The sequence below is a fragment of the Rhinatrema bivittatum genome, chromosome 4 (assembly GCF_901001135.1).
Source record: "Rhinatrema bivittatum chromosome 4, aRhiBiv1.1, whole genome shotgun sequence".
Classification (NCBI taxonomy): Eukaryota; Metazoa; Chordata; class Amphibia; order Gymnophiona; family Rhinatrematidae; genus Rhinatrema; species Rhinatrema bivittatum.
Genome location: NC_042618.1, coordinates 424,895,785 through 424,918,669, shown reverse-complemented (window position 1 = coordinate 424,918,669; position 22,885 = coordinate 424,895,785). Strand labels below are relative to the sequence as shown.

General features: G+C 46.0%; 2 long non-coding RNA genes across 2 annotated transcripts in view; one reads left to right on the top strand and one right to left on the bottom strand.

The window, feature by feature from the left end:
* Positions 1-724: 724 nt before the first annotated feature.
* On the bottom strand, positions 725-6,348 carry LOC115089559. Its single transcript, XR_003856165.1, has 3 exons — positions 6,202-6,348; positions 2,030-2,233; positions 725-1,089 (listed from the first exon to the last, which is right to left on the bottom strand). It is a non-coding gene; the product is annotated as an uncharacterized LOC115089559 (long non-coding RNA).
* Positions 6,349-6,597: 249 nt separating this feature from the next.
* LOC115089557 overlaps positions 6,598-22,885 on the top strand; it is a 79,648-nt gene continuing 63,360 nt past the window's right edge. Inside the window, exon 1 of the long non-coding RNA XR_003856163.1 lies at positions 6,598-6,844. This is a non-coding gene — a long non-coding RNA (uncharacterized LOC115089557). The remainder of the gene's footprint in view (positions 6,845-22,885) is intronic.

The following is a 22,885-nucleotide window of genomic DNA, read 5'->3' as shown; positions in this document are numbered from 1 at the left end:
TGGTGTGTGGTGCGTCCCTGGTGCCTCCGCAGCATTGGGCGCATAGGAGAGGTGGCTGTCAATCTACGAGAGTACATTTTCTCGTGCTACCAGCATAGACACGTACAAGATACACGGCCTGGACCATGTATCGTGTGTGTGCCTATTGGGTGTCCAGAATTTTTTTTTTCCAAAAACTTTTTTTTTTTTTAACTAAATCTGCTTTATTTGGCTCCTCTTACTTAGTGTTGCTATGATACTATTAGGAAGAATCACAGAAAGCAGGATTTTTCTTTTTTTTTTTAATGCGCCCTTGAGCGTGGCATACCTTTACGCTGGCGTAAAATTTGCCGCATTGCAATGGGCGCATTGGCTGCATGGGAAATTTTTTGCACCAGGGGAATTAGCTAATAGCTTCATCTACATGGAATTTACATGTGACGAGCGCTATTAGCTTCATAGTGATTTGGACGCACATTTTGGACGCATTAATCCCCATATTGTATGGGGGTTATGGACGTGCATCCAGTTGCATGTTAAACCGTGCGCTAGATGCTGTGCACGGTATTGCATCGGCCCCTTTAAGAGCACTGACATTTGGGATAGGTTTAATACTGAAATCCAGAAATGCTGTGTTTCACCCAAATAAAATATTCCTCTGTGTATGAGTATTTGTATGAATGAACCTTTAACTTTGCTGTAATAAAAATCTCCCATTTCCTGCCCTTTTTTTTCTAGAAATAAAAAAAAAGGATAAACAATATTCCTGGGATACAGATTGTATTTGCTGTTTGGAAGGTTATGTTTTTTCTGTGTGTTGGTCGTTCGTGTTCTGATCCGGCATGTCTGGGCACTGACTGGACTTTTGAAGATAGTGGTGCACTTCCTAAGCATCCGGGCTGGCCCCTTGCAGCCCCACACAGGGTGGTCTTTGCCAGCTGTGCTGTCCAGATGTTGAAGGCCTGAGTCGTCTGTTTCCCAGCAGCGGTGTTTGGGGCCTGTGGCTGGTTTCTTGATTGCTCACATCCAAGCAGGCTGACTGCGCTGCATGGTGCAGGGGCTGCAGATCTGCCAGCGGACAGCAGTTATTCAGACTGAATAGAAAGGTCTCTGTGAAGGGGAGAAAACCAGAGAGGAGGATGTTCAGAGAAATAAGAGAGAAGAGGAGACTGGAGACTCAGGGATGAGAGGAAGAGGTACTGCATGATACTGCTTCCGATATTACATAATTCACATGTTTTCTTTTGGCTGGCTATAGACGTTTTTAATAATTAGCACATGCGTGATCTTCACCTGCATTTTCTGGCAAGTAATCTGCTTTAAGGGCTACATTTTCCAAGGCTTGCATGGGTAAAATCACAGGTTACCAGGGTAGAATGACTGAATCCTTCTAAGTAGGTTTTTGGTTGGGTAAAAGTGCACACGTAATGCCACGACAGAGGAGAAAACCACCCACCTCCTTTACATTGACAAAAATGCAGGCATGTGGTCAACATGCGAACTTCACACTCCCACTGGAGATGTCTTAAAGTAGGTGCAGAACAATTCAATCTTCAAACACAAACTAGGCAGGTAGTTAATGTTTGAAGTTCAGATTAGCTGGTGCAGGAGAGTGCCTTGTTGGTTTATTGAAACTGGGAATTCTCAGTCCAGCATTGTACAATATTTCCCACCTCTACGTGCAAATTTTGACAAGGAATGGAGCAGAGAAGCTTCCCGTTTTAACAATATTCTGCTCATCCTTGTATAGTGCCATACTGTGGCCTGGCAAAGGTTAATACCATGAGTGTATTCAGCCTGTCAATGTGTGTGACCCATTGCTTGAATGCAAATAAAGGTTAACAAATAAAGAGAAAAAATAGATAAAGAGATGCCTTTTTATTGGACTAACAATATATATTCCTTGAAGCTAGTCCAATATAAAGGCTTCCGCTTATCTATTTTTGTTCTTTTTATTCTCATGCAGAACCTGGGTTAGTCTAGCAATGGAAGCAGAGGTTCAGCTGAGGGGGCAGCTGCGCTATTTTACATCTTAAGATGTATATCTGACCCATTCTTTTCCTCAGACCAGCTCTGTTTCTATTCTCGGCTCCACTGTACGTGTGTAATTCTGCTTTTGAACCAGCCGTGGGTTTATTGTCTCTCTGCGCTGCCTCTGCTCCGCAGCAGCACAATCTCATCTGGTGTTCTGCACAGTCCTTGTCTGGTTGATGGATCACGCACAGTTGAGATGCTGCATTTGACTTTTGTGTCTCTGTAATACAGAAAAATAGAAATAAGTATAGTTACAGCAAAAAAAAAAAAAAAAAAGAATCAGGACAAATGAAAAGTGCGCCAGAGATCATGGAGAAATGCCGTTTCTCCTGGAATAAGATGGCAATGGAATACAAAGATAGTTTTCAGGCACTGGGTGATATCCCTGGGAAACATTTGAAAACTGATGCCATGAAACAGGAAGGACGCAAAAGCATTAAACCCTTCCAAGGGCATAAAAAACATGTGGAAAATGATTTTCCTTACGTATAATTAGTTCTCATTAAAGTGAAATTACTTTCTAAAAGGTGGTGTATTTTGCTTCCTGTAAGCATCAAGCTGTCTTGAGAAGGAGCTCTCCCGAGTTTCACTGTAGAAGAAATACTTGTCCAATAAACAGTGACAGGGCGTCTCAACTCTGTGCTCTAAACATTCTGCCACTTGTCATTTTGGGACTACGCTGTCCCACTTTCTTAGAGATGGGAATCGGACATTGTGGACAGCTGAAAGCGTCCCTCATCGTGACTTGCAGGTGAGAAAGTACCAGAAGGTGGATTCCTTTACCTTAGGCTGAGGGCTGAAAGTCATCACAAGGGACAAGATGCCAGGCCAGCTGTGCCCCGCCATGAACAGAGATCTGGGTTGGATTTCTGGCTCAGGACTTCCACTGGCCAGGTTAGCTGGGGCTAGGGATAGTGCAGAGGCAGCACTCACATCCCTTGGTGGGAGGGAGGCGTAGTCATTGGCCATGGTGACACCCCGTGGCCGGAGACAGGGCCCGTGATTGCAGGGTTCTGCAAGGAGCCCTGGTGCATGGCCCCTGGCCCTGGACATTTGCTGCAATGACCAGACCAGGCACATTTGTCGGGGGTGGGGGTGGGGGGGAGAGACAGGGACGAGAGATAAAATAGAGGGAAAAAAATTGCCGGGTAGATGCGAATGATGACTTATGGAGCTGAATCCCAGCCCTAGTTCCGGATGAGGTGAAAGCTGAAAAGAGCAAAAGGAAACTTCCAAGTCAAAAAAAAAAAAAAAAAGGAACAAGACAGCAATCACTTTTAAATTCCAGTTTCACTGAACACTGTAGTTAAAAGAGTTCAGGTCCTGGATTTCTCAGAGAGGTAAGGAGGCTGCTTGCTGATATGGGGGGAGGCGGTAGAAATGGTGAACAGCAGGCCTGGCTTGCCTGAAGACCGGAAAGACAAGAGCCGAAAGAACCCAAACATAAGATGTGCGTTTGAACAGCCCGGCCAAGACTTTACTGGAGATGGCAGAACTTTATATTCGGTTACGCGATGTCTTGTAAAATTGAGCGGGCGCCCTCTTCTTGCATCCCACCTCCAACCGGAGAGAAAGCCAAGTTCAGCTGGCAGATGGCAGAAGAATGAATCTGTTCCCTTGTCAGCTGAAGGCTCCTTGGCATCCCAGCTTCCTGCCAGGATTCCAGCTGTTTGTTAACACTATCACCTGACTGGGGTTTGCCTCATTCAGCCTCAGATCTTGGCTGCTTTATAGATCTCATTAAATCAAGTCCACAGACAGGCAGCTGTAGTTCTGACTGTATTTTACTGACATAGGAAGAGACAATATTCTCATGTGGGAAAGGGAATGAAGCTGTTCTTTTCTTTTTTTTTCAGTCAATAAAACTGACACTCCTTTTCACAGAAGAGCAAGGGAACTGAGGTTATTTGGAAATAGAGTTTAAAAGGGGTTGATATTTAAAGAAGGGGCACGTTGGGATTTTATTTCACTGTAGATATGGCTTGTAGCAGTTATTAAAGAGTTTTTCTGTAAGAGTGGTCCAATATTATTTATAGATAGGAAGGAGACAGTTGTTTCTACTCATTAGATTTTAGCTGATTATTGATTTGGCTAATCTTTGATGGTTTTATGGGATTGTGCAGTTATGTAGAGGTTATGCTAGGGGTTTGTTTATGTTCTGCTGTGATTTTACTAAGGTTTTATTGTCAAGATTTGCGATATTATTTTTACCTTTTTAGGTTAAATGTTGTTATTTTATGTTTATTAAGCATGTTTGTGTTAATAGGAGATGGTTTTTATGTCATGTATGTCTTCTCATGAACTGGATTAAATTTTATGCTTTTACGTAGACCTAATCTTGAGCACTTGTGGAAGGATTTTTAAGAAATTAAATTTAATAAATACATATATCATATTGTTCCCAATTTAAGGTACTAAAGTCAGAAAACTGACAGCAGAGTTAGGGTTATCTGCAGAGCCAGGAAGGAGGCTGAGGAGATGACAGAGGGGGTGGCTGAGGAGAGCATCACTAGATGTTGTCTGTGGAGCTTCCCTACACTTAGACTTCCAAAGTGTTTTATGAATTAATGCCCTAATTTTTTGGACGTTTTAAAAGTATATGTACCAAAGAAATAAAAAATAAAAACCTCTCAGAGCAGAAAAAAATGCAAATAAATGAATATAAAAGATCCATTCAGATACTGTATATACAACATCAACAGCAATCATTAAATATGAAGGCTTGACTGTCATATTATCTGGATGCTGACACCACATTATATCAAATGCGATTTGATATTTGGAAAATCGCATCAAAGTATAATCATAGGTCTGCCCCTGCCTACATGTTTTTTTAAATATACATTGCTTATATATATGCAGATATAAACTTATCTTATTTCCAGGTGCCAATGAATTTTTTAGAAGCTTAGAAATTATCACTGATATGCGCAAACATGGATGAACATCTTTAGCGAATATCCTTCTTTAGCAGTGGTTAAAGCCATTCATATCTGCCAGCCGATGTGAGCGCAGATGGTCGTTGTCCATGTCACTGGTGGGTGAGCACAACTGGTCATGTGTTGGCTAAAACAAGAACACTCTTGACTTGGAACAGGAATACTCGGACGTCCAACATGCACCATGCTGGTCTCTGGGTAGCCCTCTGGCCACTCCGAAAACCCTTTCGGACCGCCGCTTGGAAGCAGATCGTGCATGAGGACAGACAGAGGCTGAGGGTTCTGAAGATGATGACAAGACGCTGAAGACTTGGATGACGAATGCTGAAACATGGCTTGAAGACAGGAACATGGCTTGAGACAGGAACATGGCTTGACTGGAACATGGCTTGACAGAGGTCCAAGCTTGACAAGGAATCCGACATAGACTGAAGACAGGGATCCAGGCGAGGACAAGGAAAAAGAGGGGACTGAAGACAAGATTTGGGCAGGCAATAGGAACAAGGAGTACCACTGGCTGGACAAGGATTCATGACCTAGGAACTTGGAACTTGGCACTCGAAAAATGGAACTTAAAACAAGACTTTAAAAATAAAGAAGGGCTCCAAGGACTTGAACAGTGAAGATGGGCATGGAGACTTGGAACTGGACTCGGCCAGGAACTCAAGACACTGGACTGGAGACAAGGAACAGGAAGCTTGGAAACCTGGAACTTGGAGATGAAAACAAAAACTTGTTGGAACCAAGAGACCAAAGGATCAGAAGATCCCTTGCGAAGGAAGCAGGAAACAGATTGAAGAACCCATTTAAAGGGCTGCAGGAAGGACATCATCAGGAAAGGCCGCGGGGCTTTTCCTGGGCAATCCCTTTAAATTATGAAAAGGGGCATGAGTGGGTGCCAGGGAGATGCTGCGGAGAGCGGCTGCCAGGCTCAGAAGATGTCAGGCCAGCGGAGTTTCTCTGCTGCATGGCTCAGCGGCAGCAGCGAAGGTCAGCAGTGTCTCAAGGCTGCACAGCAGGAAGTGGCAGCAACAGCGGTGTCTCACCACTGCAGGGGAGAGCAGCAATATTGCTTGGCAGCGCGGGGGGGGGGGGGGGGGTGAGTGAGCTACTCGCGGGCCTGTACCATGAGCAGAGATTGCAGCAATACGGATGCTAACCATACCGTTGAGTCTTTCCCAGCAGAGATGTTGATGTTTGTGTTGCATTCGGAGGATTGCGGGCCCGTTCCACAGCCTGCCACTCTTACCTCCAGCCTGGGCTCATCTGCACCACCTCCCGACACCACAGTCCCCTTGTGAGGCGCGGCCATCCACCGTGCCTGCTGACACTTTCTCATCAGCTCCTCGGCGTTGAGTCCTCCCCTGAGCACTGTGAGAGGCCACGCCACAATGGCTCTTCTTCGGCACAGGCCCCCCTCTAGGATGCGTGCTCTCTGGCTGCCCTAGCCTTAAAGGGCCAGTAGCGGGAAACCTCCAGAGGTGCTCCCTGATGACATCACCAAGCCAGCCCTATAAAAGGCTGACTCTTACTCCCATCCAGTGCCTCTGTAATAGATCATCTCGCTTCGAGAAGTGCTTTGCCATCGCGTTCCTGATTTTTGTTCCTGGTTCCTGTTCCTGCTGTGTACTCCTGAGTTCCTATACCTCATTCCTGATCCTCTTTGGCAGTCCGGTTCATCTTGAGTTCTTGTCTTCGGGGTCAGTCTTCCCTTGTCTGTCTTCAGCGTCTCCTGCCGAAGAAGAGCCATTGTGGCGTGGCCTCTCACAGTGCTCAGGGGAGGACTCAACGCCGAGGAGCTGATGAGAAAGTGTCAGCAGGCACGGTGGATGGCCGCGCCTCACAAGGGGACTGTGGTGTCGGGAGGTGGTGCAGATGAGCCCAGGCTGGAGGTAAGAGTGGCAGGCTGTGGAACGGGCCCGCAATCCTCCGAATGCAACACAAACATCAACATCTCTGCTGGGAAAGACTCAACGGTATGGTTAGCATCCGTATTGCTGCAATCTCTGCTCATGGTACAGGCCCGCGAGTAGCTCACTCACCCCCCCCCCCCCCCGCGCTGCCAAGCAATATTGCTGCTCTCCCCTGCAGTGGTGAGACACCGCTGTTGCTGCCACTTCCTGCTGTGCAGCCTTGAGACACTGCTGACCTTCGCTGCTGCCGCTGAGCCATGCAGCAGAGAAACTCCGCTGGCCTGACATCTTCTGAGCCTGGCAGCCGCTCTCCGCAGCATCTCCCTGGCACCCACTCATGCCCCTTTTCATAATTTAAAGGGATTGCCCAGGAAAAGCCCCGCGGCCTTTCCTGATGATGTCCTTCCTGCAGCCCTTTAAATGGGTTCTTCAATCTGTTTCCTGCTTCCTTCGCAAGGGATCTTCTGATCCTTTGGTCTCTTGGTTCCAACAAGTTTTTGTTTTCATCTCCAAGTTCCAGGTTTCCAAGCTTCCTGTTCCTTGTCTCCAGTCCAGTGTCTTGAGTTCCTGGCCGAGTCCAGTTCCAAGTCTCCATGCCCATCTTCACTGTTCAAGTCCTTGGAGCCCTTCTTTATTTTTAAAGTCTTGTTTTAAGTTCCATTTTTCGAGTGCCAAGTTCCAAGTTCCTAGGTCATGAATCCTTGTCCAGCCATCCTCCTCTTTGTTCCCTTGGATTGGACTTCTAGCTCTGACCTCGGACTGGTTCTGATTCTGACTTGGTTTGGATCTCTGGCTTGACCCTCAGACTGGACCTTGACGTTGTTTGACCACCACCTGCCACTGACCACTGCCTTCTTGCTGTCTCTGATTGAATTCCGCCTGCCTCTGACCACAGCCTGAACTTGACCATATCTGACCACTGCCTGCCCTGATCGCTGCTTGCCCTGATTTTGCTTCTTTCTCCGTGCTGGCCTGCAATGTCTTCATCGCAATGGATCATCACCTTCACAGAGACCCGTACCTGAGACCAGCCGGCCCCGGCACCCGAGGGCTGACCCTAAGGGGAACGTGGGCTGGTATTGGCGAAGCTCCAGTAGGGTCTCTCCTCCAGCCAGTTCCACCTGCCGACGGTGGGGCCCTGCAGGGCTTCTTCCTGCAGGTTGCGCCAACTCCGCCTTGGCCCAAGGGTCCACATCTGCAACAGTCTGAAATACTGCACAAAGTGTCAGGTTTCTAGTTTTTTCCAGTGCTGGCAAACAATAGTGCTTTAACCACCATTAAAGAAAGATATTGCGCTAAAGATGTTCTTTAGTGCTTGTGCACCTCAGTGATAAATTCTAAACTTTTAAAAGTCCACTGGCACCTGGAAATAAGATACGTTTATATCTGTATATACAATAACACTAAAGATATATTGCACAACCCCAATACATTTTTAACTACTTTCAAATACATTTTCCAATGAAAAAGCTTTTATTACATTCCTTATAAATATATTGCATATGCTATTAGACCATCACCCCTATTAAAAACCGTTCATACTTCAGTCATACCAATCATACTGCATCCCACTTAAAAAATCAGCACCCTTGCATCACATTATAACAACAATGCTCTTCTGTGCATAATAATTCTCAATAATCCTCTTTCATGTTATTAGAATAAACAGCACCATTGAGCAACAGCTTAGTCTGCTTATGAGTTTTTCTTATAGATGCTTTTTCTTCTTCTTCTTTATATATATATATAAAGTATATTAAAAACATATAGGAATAGGCAGACCTATGATTACACTTTGGCACAATTTTCCAAGTATCAGATTGGATTTGTTATAATGTGGGGTCAGCATACAGATGGTATGACAGACTAGCCTTCACATCTAATGATTGTTGTTGACTTTGCATATATCTGACTGGATCCTTTATATTAATTTAGAGTATATTTCACAGAGCATTGGAATAATCTAGAGAAGAGCCTCAAGGCCAAGTTCCAAAACCCAATTCATTCTCCAGCTGGGGACTTTGTAATTTATACTTTGAGTTCACCAAACTCAGAGCACTAACTAATAAAATATACTCAGCCCAGAGTACACACCTCAGTTGCACAATTAAGATAATAGGAAAAGTGCTGTCCTCACAGTCTAACCTAAAGTGATACTAAAATAGCAAAGTCTGTTATTACAAAGAGCCATAGTTCTAAAGCAGAGCTTCTCAAACCTATCGTAGGTATTCACAGCCAGTCCACTTTGTAGGAAAATCCACAATTAATTTGCAGGAGATAATTCAGTTATGCTAATTTATCTTGTGCATATTTACTGTGAATATCCTGAAAACTCAACCAGCTATGATATCATGTCATCTACACAAGTTTGAGAAGCTCTGTTCTCAAGATGAGCTTAGTGTACTAGCCCCAACCCAATCCTCGAGCCTTGCCCAACAGGCCTGGTTTTCAGGATATCGACCATTACTGTTCGTGTCATGTACACTGCATGCACTAGTTGGAAAACACTCGTTTCTTGCATTCACAAAAGCACACATGATATTCCTAGTACTTAGCGGCATATCTAAAGCAATAAGCACAATCCTTATTGGGTTCTCACAACAACATTTTTTTAGTGGCCTCCGAGTGTGGCCACCAAATCTTACTGGTGACAGCATTGACAAATACTTTCCTAAAACACTCAGTTAACATTAGCCAACACTTTCATCCAAAAAAGACTACTGGTGGCTGCATTTGAGAAATCCTGGTCTAAAGCTCCCAGTTAATTGTGCATCTAAAGGGCAGGGATTCTGGTAAAGGGACAAAAGGGAGGTGGGGATGAATTTCTGTCTCTGTTGCAGTACTGACCTCCTGCCATTTGAGGGCACTGGTTTGCTGCTCAGACCACTGTACCACAGATCAGAGATGTGGAGTTGGGACTCTATAAACAGTGATGGCTTGGGGCATTTACTTCTTGTGGCAATTATCTTTTTATATGCATTTAACAGTTCCATTTCATGGATGATTTTAGATAGAAAGTAAGTAATAAAACAATTTATGTGGTAATTTAATTGTCAACATTCTCAACCTTCAGAAATTATTATTTCATTAGTTCACATGTTACCTGCCTTTGTTTATTTCCTACTAGTTATTTTTTTTCTTATGGAAGTGTCATAATATCAGCTAGTTCTCAATAATGGAGGAGAAAAGGTTTATATTAAGGTATTTTACCAATCAGGAAGTCTTCAGATATTACACTATTAAAGCAATGATGCACAGCAAACCATCTACATCTTATTGTGGGCAAAATTGAAAGAAATTATTCTTTATCTTTTCTTCACTATAAAAAGCAGCCAGGTGAAGCCAGAGCAATGCTGACATTTACAATGAATCAGGCCCCTTCTCTGGGGACATTGTGGTAGGTCAGAGGTCTTCTCCTCTGACCTAGCCCCATCCAAAATTTCCCATTAGGGAACCCAGCCATCCCGGGCTTTTGGAGAGATGGGGGCATTGTCAGGACATCTTTGGACTCGTTATGAGCTGTGCTGCTATCTGAGGTCAGTCATTTATTTATATTCTGCTTTTCAGGCACTTCAAAGTGGATTACGTTTAGGTAAAGTAGATATTTTCCCTGTCTCCAGAAGGCTTACAATCTAATGAGTTAATTTTCAAAGAAGTTATGCATGTAAAGTTAGCACATATGTGCGTAAGTAGCTTGTACATGCTACTTTAGAAACATCAAAAGTACATGTATATTTTGGGTTTCTTACATACATTTACCTGTGCAAAAAAGGGGCAGTCTAGGGGTGTTCCAGGGCGGGGCCAAGGGGTCTGCATGTGCTGCTATTTTACAAAAGATTTACATAAATACATTAGGCAACTTATTCTGCAATTTTATACCTGCTAATTATCTAGCATAACTGATATCAGTCTCGTCTGTTGTCTGCTATTGTTAAGTCTGGCTGAACTTCGAAGAGTTCAGGGTGAAGTCCTAGGAGAGTCTCAATGAACTGGAGATGGACTGGGTGAACTGGTAGAGGTATCAGCAAAATATACCAACTTCCATGTATAAATCAGGGTTCTGCATGAACAAGTTCTATTTTTTTTTGTGCGTAAAATATACACCATATGTTTATAAAATAAGTACGTTTTCAATGTATTGCAGATATCCATGCGTACTAAAGCATACAAGTGTACATTGGGGGTGGACATAAGTGTAATTTATAATCTGTGAGGACCAGGTACATGCAGATTATACAAAGCTATGGTAGATCTCTGTGAGTCCATACAGAGGCATGCATAGTTCTTTGAAGGTTATCTTCTTAGTTTGTACATGAGGCAATGGAGGGTGAAGTGACTTGCAGAAGGTCACAAGGAGTGGTAGTAGAATTTGAACTGAGGCTTCCCCGATTCACAGTCTACTACCTTAACCATTAAGGTGCTACTCATATCTGTTCACTTGAGTATCTGCTCAGTAGGATGCTATTATGATGTCACAGAGCAGCTGTTTGCACTGAGACGTCAAAAATATTCTTGCTTCACAGGGAATGACTAGGCATTGCAAATTGTGATTAAACTGCATAATAAATGACTTCTTATTTGTGTTTTCCTGTTGACTTAATTGGAAAAGCCTTGCCTTGATGAGTAGAATACCTCACTCTCGCTTGTTTTGTAAAGAAAATCCCCACACTCTTTGTGTGACCCTACAAACTGAGAACAAGTGTCAGTGGTACATGCCAGATGTTTATGATTGTCCACTCTGTTGTGTCTTGCACTGCATAGTTAATATAGCAGGTGTGCATTCATGTTGTGCAGTCTGCTTCTGCCGGTGTCTAGCCCTGTCTCTGCTTTGTGCGTTCATTGGCTGCTTTCGCACAATGGCAGCCCAGACCTAGGTTTCTTACCATATCAGTGGCAGAGCATACGAGTCACCTCGCTGTGATAAAAATCAACATCAGCTGATAAACTCCAACTGCTTGCACTGTGGCTAATAGAATGGACATTTTTAAAGGGCTGCATTTCACTTGCCTGTTCCATGAGCAGAATGATTCCTGCTTTTATTCTGCGTTTCTGAAATTTCTCCATTACCTCCCTCTCAGCATAAAAAAGGTTTAAACTCTCTCCATAGCCACCCTTCCCTACTTCGCTTTAGTCATCAATCTGGATTAGTTTTGTATATCATCACCATAAGTTAATATAAATCTCTCCTGGGGAAAGTTCATTAAATTAGGAAGTTATCCTACTGCCCTGCTTGTTATTCATGTTCAGATCTGTACCTATTACAGCATTGGAGCTAATTCTGCAAGCAACGGCCTACTCAGCCTCAGCACAAACCTCTTTTTTTTTAATTCTTTATTTATGAGATTTTTACAAACAAACATAACATTAATTTGTATAGAAATTCGTGAGAAATTACAATTATTACAAATATGTAAGTTACATTCAAATACTATGGCAATAAACACTTCCACTTAGTTAACAGAATACTTTGCTTTTTTTTGGGGGGGGGGGGAGAAAGGAAATTACAGGGAGATATACAAATGGAAATATGACTAAGGTTTAATGACTTAACATAGACTTCCAGCATTACTAATTTTAATTATGAAGGCGATGGGGACGAAGTGAGAAGTTTTCGGGATTCTACAAACATTTTTAGCAGTTCAGGTGTGAAAGAAATAAAGCACTCTTCTCCTTTTTTTTTATGATACGTTTGCGATGAAAACGCAACATGAAGGAGAATCCTAAAGCAACAACCTCTTGACAAATAGCTATAAATCCTTTACGCCTAATTTGGGTTATTGAAGCTAAATCAGGAAATATATTTACAGATGAGGCATAAAAAGTAATTGGATATATCCTAAAGTAATTTTTCATCACAGCATTTACATCCATAGAAGAAATAAAGGAAACTAGCAATGTTCCTCTATCAATAACCTCAATAGAAGAGTTTTCAAGGAAATTAGTTAAATCATTTTGAAATGGCATATCTGCTGGTATATTTGGCGTTTTAAGCTTAGGTAAAAAGAAGCAAGTGTTTATTGATGGTACTGAATCCATAGGAAAATCCAAAACCTCTTGAAAAAATGTTTTCAGAGTAGTAAATGGGATCTCTCCAACTACCCTTGGAAAATGAAGAATCCTCAGGTTAAGGTGTCTGATGTTATTCTCCAAATATTCAATCCGTTTGGCCATAGCCTCTTGGTCTTTCACTGTTGCTGCGTTAAAGTCTTGTACTTGCTTAATATTTCCTTCAGATTTAGAAATTCTGGAAGACATCAAATTAACCTGGTTTTCTATATCTTGAAGGTTTTTCTGCAATATAGTAGTGTAATGATCTGTTTTAATATTCAAAGTGTTAAGATTAGTCCCAAAGCCAACCGCAAGGACCCACAGGGCCTCCAATGTGACAACTGCGGGCCGAGAAGGGATTTTAAATAACTCACCGCTGTCACCGATGTTACGCTTGGGCTCCGGTCAGGAGGCGTGAACACCACCCAGCAGAGTGGCTCCAGGTGGAGAGAGACAGGAAGCTAGAAACTGTGTCTGGTTCCAGGCTGGGTCAAGGCAGGCAGCAATAAGCAGTGTCTAGTTCAGGCTGGGTCAGAGCAGGCGGCAAGGAGCAGAGTCTAAGTTCAGGCTGGGTCAGGGCAGGCGGCAATGAGCAGAGTCTAAGTTCAGGCTGGGTCAGGGCAGGCGGCAATGAGCAGAGTCTAAGTTCAGGCTGGGTCAGGGCAGGCGGCAATGAGCAGAGTCTAAGTTCAGGCTGGGTCAGGGCACAGTAAGCAGGGCAAGGCAGGTCAGAAGGCCCGTAGGCCACACACACACAGAAGGCCCGTAGGCCACACACCATAAGCGGGGCAAGGCAGGTCAGAAGGCCCGTAGGCCACACACACACAGACAGAAGGCCTGTAGGCCACACACCATAAGCAGAGCAGGGCAGGTCAGAAGGCCCGTAGGCTCCACACACACAGACAGAAGGCCCGTAGGCCACACACCATAAGCAGAGCAGGGCAGGTCAGAAGGCCCGTAGGCCACACACACACAGAAGGCCCGTAGGCCACACACCATAAGCGGGGCAAGGCAGGTCAGAAGGCCCGTAGGCTCCACACACACAGACAGAAGGCCCGTAGGCCACACACCATAAGCAGAGCAGGGCAGGTCAGAAGGCCCGTAGGCCACACACACACAGAAGGCCCGTAGGCCACACACCGTAAGCAGAGCAAGCAGGTCAGAAGGCCCGTAGGCCAGGTGAGAACAACGAGGAAGGAGGCCCGAAGGCCGCGCAAGGCAAGGAAAGGAAAGGCCCGAAGGCCGCGCAAGGCTAGAGCAGGGAGCCCAGGTGAGCTCGATGCCGAAGCACCGAGGCAACTGTCAGGCAGGGTTATAAGGGCACACCCAGAGCATAGAGTGGACATAGGAGATGGACTGAGCCTGTCAGGAGAGCCAGCACTAGAGGGACCCCTGGTGGTGAGGCGGTAGCACTGCAGCCAAAACTGTAACAACCGACACCTTTGTTAATTTGGGTAAAAAAAAAACCCTACTGCACCGTCCAGACCAATCTCCCCGACATCCAGAGGCTGGCCGTCAAGGCGTGCCCCGCTTTCAGCCGCTCTGGAAAACGCCGACAAAGGACCCGGTTCCAGCGGCGAGGGTCGGAGAGCCGCTCCCTCTGCTTCAGATCCGGAAGTTACATCATCCCTCGGAGCCCCAGCGGGATTCTCAACTACTGTTCTCTGCGCTGGCGGTTGTCTGAGGTCCGGACTCAGGGGTGCCTCCTCTGCTGGCACGGGCGACGCTCCCACGCCGCCCCGCACATCAGGCTCCTCAGCCCCTGGAGAAAATGCTGGTGAGGACATGAAGCGGGTAATCTTCAGTTGTTGAATAGGAGAGGGGAGAGCTACCGAGGAGTAAACTCAGATCTTCCCCTTTCATTTTGGAGGCATATTTTAGGAAATTTCAGCCATGAAAATCAGACAATGCCACCGCTCAACCTCGCTATGCCGCCATCTTGACTCCTCCCTCTGGACACAACCTCATCTTAAATCAATAATTACTCTTTATTTATTTTATTTCCCAGCATTTGTATGGTGCCTTGAAGTAAGGCACTGTAGAACAAACTTCTTGCAGGTATGAGTCCATGCCCTGAAACATACAACTTTCCTGGATATTCAGCAAGGCTTACGTATATTCTCTACTATTGAACATACTTGGAGGAAGTTACGACTGCTACCTTTCCAACCAAAAGTACCCGGACAGTGCTGAATATGTGTGCTCACTGGGTATAATTATGCCCCGCCCATGGAATGCCTCCACTGATGACGCTTTTCCTGCAGGTACATTTTGTGCACACATGTATGAATTCGATAGGGGATAATATTCAAAACACAATTTTTGCACAGGTAACTTCTGATGTGCTTGCAAAAAGTGCTTTTCATACTCTCAACTATGAAATGCATGCACAAACTTCTGAAAACAAATGTGAACACTTTTGTTTTCAGAGGCACTGCTAATTCCATTTATTCCACTTGAAATTAACTAAATATTGGTTTTTTTCATTCCAAAAAATACATTCATTTCAAAGAAATGCACATCCCTAATCCCCATTCCCTCCCCCATCTCAGCTTGGATCCCACTGTCCTCCTCTGCCCTGCCAGTCTGATTCAAGTTCTCCTACATCTCACTCCACAAGCTCAATCCCTGCTCTCCTCCACCCCGCCCCCTCCCAAATTTGATTCTTACTCTTCTTCCATTTGTTCCCACCCACAGCTAAATTAATCCCTGATTTCCTACCTCTCCAGCCAAATCAATCACCATTTTCCTCCACCCAAGCTTACTTTTGGCTTTCCTCCAGCCACCTCGAACCCTATTCTCCCTACCCTGCTTCATCCTCCTCCCCCGAAGCCACCTTGCTCCTTACATCTCTGTCCTGTCCCTGGCCAAACTCCATCCCCTGGTGGGTGGACAGTCATGCTTCTGAAATGCTTACTCTGCTCTGCTGCGGTACTATTAATGCATGTGATGCACATGGATCTTACGAAACATCCCCAGCCCACACCAGCACCTATTATTTTGATTGAGCTCGTGTTCCTATTACGCAGCTGCTCCCCTCTGGACATTTGGAGTGGCAGTTACTACCCTGAACAACTTGCTGGGCAGACTGGATGGACCATTTTGGTCTTCATCTGCCATCGTTAACTATTTTACTATGCTGGGGATTTCAAGACGGCTGCACTGGCTCGGCGTCTGTGAGCAGTGCTGAACCAGCCCAGTAGTATTTCCTCAGAACGCCCCACTCTGGCCGAAAAAGAAGAGCCAGAGAATGGGGCTTCACCACAGCAAACAGCAGCTTCAGTGTGGTTTTGGGTCCGATGGACACTCGCCTTAAAAGATGTGTGCACCTCTTTCACAGTTTTGCCTTGTGCCTGCTTGAGGAAGAAGCAGTGCAATGTTCAAGATTCCCGATGTTGTTCGAAAGATTTAGGGCCCACAAGCTTGGATCTGTGTCATTTGAACAGTTCTGGTTTTACCCCACGGCAGCTATGAACTTGTGGATTCAACATTTTCTTTCAAACTTAGGGCCTAATTTATTTATTTAGACATTTTATATACCGTCGCCCCATGTATAGATCACAACGGTTTACAAAGTGACATTCATAGTTACAACTCAATATACAAACAAACAAAGATTGGTTACAGAGGAGGTATTTGGAGTGGCAGTTCACTCATTTACTAAGGCTTTTCTCCCCATTCTGTGTCCATGGGAAAAATGCTTAGTAAATGAGGCCTTTGTTTTTTTTTTCTAGTTTTTCTCAATAATTATAAAACATTAAATGAACAGATGAAACTCATCTTTTACAGATACAAAGGTTTGACAAAGTGAAGGAGGTGCAGTGTCAAGATGCAAAGCGAGGTCCATGTGTTTCCATTCACGCCGATGTACGGGTAACATAATTCTGGCGAGCACAGTTCAGGAACGGGGATGAGTTCTTATTAAATGAACATAGTCCATCCGTCACTAAAAAGGAAAGACGCTGAATCTACAAAATAGGTCAGATCGTTGCATTCCTCGCAGACAGGAGAGGAGACCTAATACATTTCCACTTGCATGTAAACGTCAATGGATTAAACTTTTCTAAATACGGTAGGACTGGGCTTCTCGTTTACTCACAGAGCCCTCCAGGGCATTGGTGCGAGGTAGAGTACTGGAGTAATTTCTAATGTGCACTGAGGAAGATAGCTTTGATGAATGCCAAATCGTAGACATTATACATTTATGTGTTCTGTACTGTTTATGAACAAATTCATCAGAAAACTGGCTGAGGTGACTCATTAATTGCTCTGACTAGTTAAAGTTACAGTACACCTGCAATCTGAAAACCATCAGGAATGGATATGGGCTCTGGGTATTCCCACTGCCAGCTGGAATAATAAACTGGTCGAAGCTCATTTTTTTTTATAGTACAGAGAAAGAGAGAGAGAGTGAGGAATGTAATATACATGAATTGTGACTACAATGTGTTCAATCCAGAGTATTTCTGCAGAAATACCATGGCAATACCAGTCTACAGTGTATTCCAAGGGTAGGCAACTCCGGTCCTGGAGTGCCTCAAACAGGCCAGGTTTTCAAGATATCCAGGATTATGAATATGCATGGGGTATTGTTGTATTTAGATCTGTCTCATGCATATTCATTGGGGATGTCCTGAAAACCAGATCTGTTTAAGGCACTCCAGGATCGGAGTTGCCAACCCTTGGTGTAATCAATCAGCGTGTTACTACAGGAATATCCCAGCAAAAACAGACCACAGTGTGACCAATCCAAAGTATTACCACAGGAATACCACAGCAATACCAGGTTATAGTGTATTCATTCCAGACCAGTGCTTCTCAACCCAGTCCTTGGGGCACACCTAACCAGTCAGGATTTCAGGATATCCACAATGAATATGCATGAGAGAGATTATCTATCTGGGGCACACCTAACCAGTTAGGATTTCAGGATATCCACAATGAATATGCATGAGAGAGATTATCTATCTGGGGCACACCTAACCAGTCAGGATTTCAGGATATCCACAATGAATATGCATGAGAGAGATTATCTATCTGGGGCACACCTAACCAGTCAGGATTTCAGGATATCCACAATGAATATGCATGAGAGAGATTATCTATCTGGGGCACACCTAATCAGTCAGGTTTTCAGGATATCCACAATGAATATGCATGAGAGAGATTATCTATCTGGGGCTTACCTAACCAGTCAGGATTTCAGGATATCCACAATGAATATGCATGAGAGAGATTACCTACCCCCTGTGATACTGTGCAAGCATGCTGCTTAATCTGTTTCATCATGTCTGTACTTCAGTGCTTCTCAGTCCAGTCCTCGGGACTCAGCTAACCATGAGAGGGTCTGATATTCAGACAATGGATAGCCAGATAAGTAGGACTTATCCTGCTATCTAGTGGCTGCAGAAAATACGGTTATGTTCAGTAGCTGGCTAACTTGGGGACAAGCAGTGGGAGGATCGAGGAGCTGTGCTACTAAGCCAGATAACATATCCGGCTAAGTCGCAATATTAAGACTTAGCCAGATAAATTAACCAGCTAAGTCAAGATCTGCTATTGAGCGTGTCTAGATTTAGCTGGATAACGCTTATCTGGCTAAGAAGCATTTTGTACGCGGATATTCATCATCAAAGCCATGCTGCTGAATATTCTTGTAACTAAGGGCCAGATTCATTAAGGCTTTTCTCCCATTTTGTGGCTAAGGGAAAAACCCTTAGGGGTAGATTTTCAAACCGCGCGATTTGGCCTACTTTTGCTGGCGCATCAGGCGCAAGCAAAAGTACGCTGGATTTTAGTAGATACGCGCGGAACCACGCGTATCCGCTAAAATCCAGGATCGGCGCGCGCAAGGCTATGGATTCTGTATAGCCGGCGTGCGCCGAGCCGCGCAGCCTACCTCCGTTCCCTCCGAGGCCGCTCCGAAATCGGAGCGGCCTCGGAGGGAACTTTTTTTTGCCCTCCCCTCACCTTCCCCTCCCTTCCCCTACCTAACCCACCCGCCCGGCCCTGTCTAAACCCCATCCTTACCTTTGTCGGGGGATTTACGTCTCCCAGAGTGAGGCGTAAATCCCTGCGCGCCAGCGGGCCGCTAGCGCGCCGGGACGCAACCTGGGGGCGGGTACGGAGGGCGCGGCCACGCCCCCGGACCACCCCGGGCCGTAACCACGCCCCCGGACCCGCCCCCAAAACGCTGCCGACACGCCCCCTAAACGCTGCGACGACCGGGCCCGCCCCCGACACGCCCCCCTCGGAGAACCCCGGGACTTACGCGAGTCCCGGGGTCTGCGCGCGCCGGTGAGCCTATGTAAAATAGGCTCACCGGCGCGCAGGGCCCTGCTCGCCTAAATCCGCCCGGATTTGGGCGGATTTAGGCGAGCAGGGCTCTTAAAATCCGCCCCCAAATGAATCAGGCACTAAGTTTATTTATTTATTTATTTATTTATTTATTTATTTAAGTGTTTTTAGATACCGGGATACGTTGGGAACATCATCTCGGTTTACAGTTAACTTATCTGGCTGGCCTTTGAATATCTACTCCGAGATAGATTTGCATCCAATGAAAGTAGCGCATGTAAATGAATCTCTCATGCATATTTATTGGGGATATCCTGAAACATGACTGGTTAGGTGTGCCCCGAGGACTGGCTCGAGAAGCACTGCTCCAGAGTATGGCAATAATAGACTTCATCAACAGATTCTCAGCGTGGAAAGAATAAAATAATCTGTTAGATATCAAGCAGTCTTAAAACATGCAGAATCCTGTTTAGGGAGAAAAGGACAGGAGAACGTTTTATGCATGTTCACGTTCTACAGGTGGTTCCATTACTAGGCTTTATGGTAATACCAGAATGTCCCTGGTATTACCAGAACTACATCACTGTAGGAACAAACTCCATTCTGTTTAAGCCAGAGCAGGACAGGACTACAATTCCCATAATGCTATGGAATGGGACATAATACAGCTAGATTGAAACATCCTGGCCTGCCCTGGGGCCATATGGCTTCCTTTTCCATAGGGCAGTATGAAATCATATGAGCTCCCCATGTTACAGAATAATGTGATTGCCACTGCCAACGCCCAGTGTCCTCATTCCTCTCTCCCTCCCCCAATTTATAGGTGGGGGGGCCTTTAATTTTCCAAAATCTTCTTTGTGATAGAGCATGATTCTGACATCACAGGCTCTAGGCTTTTTTTTTCCCCTGTGATGTAAATGGGGTTTGACAACTAGAGCGTTCATGACAATAGCAAGAGAGCGGGGAAGAGTCTGTTACAGCTGTAAAAACTGGGGCTTGTTGCGTTCTGTGTCGGGCACAGACTGGAACGGGGGGCCCCCAGAAGACGCGTACGTTGGTTCACTGAGGACATTCCTCCATGGTCCTTTGCTGCTTCCAGGCAGGAAAGGAAAATGGAAATAGAATTCCAAGATGCCACCGCCATGAGGTGGAAAGAGGGGGCAGGCGAGCCGGTGCTGGACTCGAGTTCTCTGCCCCGGGCCTCTGTGCTTCCTGCCTGGCCTCAAGTTCTCTGCCCCGGGCCTCTGTGCTTCCTGCCTGGCTTCTAACTGCCTTATGAGGCATTGCGAGCTGTGTAAACAGTAATGTTCTAATACCGAATCAGGAGGCACTTATCACAGCCCGTGAAGAATGGCTTACCAGCCAAGCAATATGCTCTCTCTAAACGGTATAATGCTTCTCGTGGACAGCAATATTAATCTCCCCGCCCGCTGACAGCGTCTGATGGCGCAGGCTGTTATTAATACCTATCTCCCTAGGAAGCATTTGCAATGGTAATACCAATTTTAATAATGCGAAGACAAAAGGCAGCGAAGCCGGTGGCTGCCTCGACAAATGAGAGCCAGGGAGGAAGGAGAGGAAGCGATTAGACGGGCAGTGCATAATTCACGAAGGAGGAGAGAGAGAGAAAGGGGGCCCTCCTGGCCACTTACAGCGCCAACCAACCCCTCCCCTTTATTTGTTTCAGTGGCTGCTTGTTTCATGGGTGGTTTAAATCCTGTTAGTAAAATATAATCCCCTTATCTTGGCACTTTACTGCTGTCCAGAGACTGCAGGTCTGAAAGGAGCTCTGTTTACAACACCCCCCCAGTAGCAGTGATTCGGTGTGAGTTTATTATTCCAGCCTCTTTGGTTCCCATAGCTACCTTGCAAACTTTTATTATTATTATTTTTAGAGGAGCCGCTAGAACAAGTTATACAGGGGGGGGGGGGGGTGGCAGTTCTCAAACTGCCCACCTGCACCCTGGACCTAATTTTCAAAGGGAAGCCACACACTACTTTTCCTACGACGATTGCCCATGGTTGCGCACAAAGGGCCCGTGCTGTTGCCGCTGCTTCTTCAGCTGGCAGATGTGTGCTGGATAGGTTGGAAAATCCCCGCAGTGCTTGCAGTTTTCCAACCCTGTCCTAAAACGTTTCCCCAGGAAGGCTCTCCGGCGTGGCGTGGAAGCTGGCAGGCGCACCTTTAGCCAGAGTGCGCCAGGGAATCGTTATTTAGCTGGGAAATGGCGCTATACAGCGCCTATACAGTAACCTGGGAGTGCGGGCCTAACGCTTCACGGCCACGCTGAGTGGTCTCCCGTCACTCAGGGTCCATCATAACGGTTCATCACAGTTTAAAATACAGTGTTCCTAGTAGCTAATGTCATTTGAAATGACAGGTACCAGGAAGTGGTTTATTTATTTAACATTTTTTATATACCGTCACTCAGGGTCCATCATAACGGTTCATCACAGTTTAAAATACAGTGTTCCTAGTAGCTAATGTCATTTGAAATGACAGGTACCAGGAAGTGGACGGTTCTCCGACGCTAGGGATTGTCAGCCCTCTCTCCCCTCCTCCCGAAGCAAGGCGCGAAAAGCAGCCTCGCTCCAGGAGGAGGGGAGAGAGGACTGGCAGTGTAAAGCGACGAAGCGACTTACTTTTTTTGCAGCCCCCCTCCGGAGACGGACATCTGCGACGAGGGACCGCGGCTCCCCTCCCCTGCCTCCAGCTGCCCGTGAAGATAGATGCATCGCACGGGCGAAAGCGGCCCCTGTGCGTGCAATTGGCCGCTCAAGATGTGACGTCACATGCCGTGACGCCAAACATCGTGACGTCACATCTTGAGCGGCCCGATTGCACGCACAGGGGCCGCTTTCGCCCGTGCGATGCGTCTATCTTCGCGGGCAGCTGGAGGCAGGGGAGCCACGGTCATCTTCGCCGATGTCAGTCTCTGGAGGGGGGCTGCAAAAAAAGTAAGTCGCTTCGTTGCTTTACACTGCCAGTCCTCTCTCCCCTCCTCCCGGAGCAAGGCTGCTTTTCGCACCTTGCTTCAGGAGGAGGGGAGAGAGGACTGGCAATCCCGAGCGTAGGATTGCCCGTCCTCTCTCCCCTCTCTCTCTTGCAACTTTTTTTTCGCTTTATCGCTTTTTTTCGCTTTTGTTGCTTCGGGAGGAGGGGAGAGGACTGGGGCTGCCTCGGAGACCAGCACCCATGGACGCGGCCAGGGCAGGTGAGCGGGGGCTGGGGGAAAGTTTGCCGCCTACCCTTACCCCTGCCTCTAACGCAGGGGTAAGGGTAGGCGGTAAGTTAGCAGGTTAAACGCGCGGCAAAACGGCAGGGTAAAAAAGCGATAGTCGGGGCGCGCGTTACTGGATGGTAGGGAATAGCTAATTCGATCGTTTACATGTAATATACATGCTGCGGGCGGAAGGGATTACCCGGTGATTTAAACAGGCAGTAAGAATCGGATAAAGGGGATTGTGTATCGCAGGAAGGGCTAACGCGGCCGGAAAGTGAGTAGAAAGCGGGTTAGGATCGGGGTAAACGCGGCCGCACTTTACTGGATTGACCTGAAACTGAGCAAGCGACTGCAAATAAGGAGCATTAGGCCCATTCGGTCCTGCCCAAGTTCCAGACCGGGGCCCAGCTAAAGTTTGTCACTTCCCCACAGCAAAGAGAAGCTGGTGTCG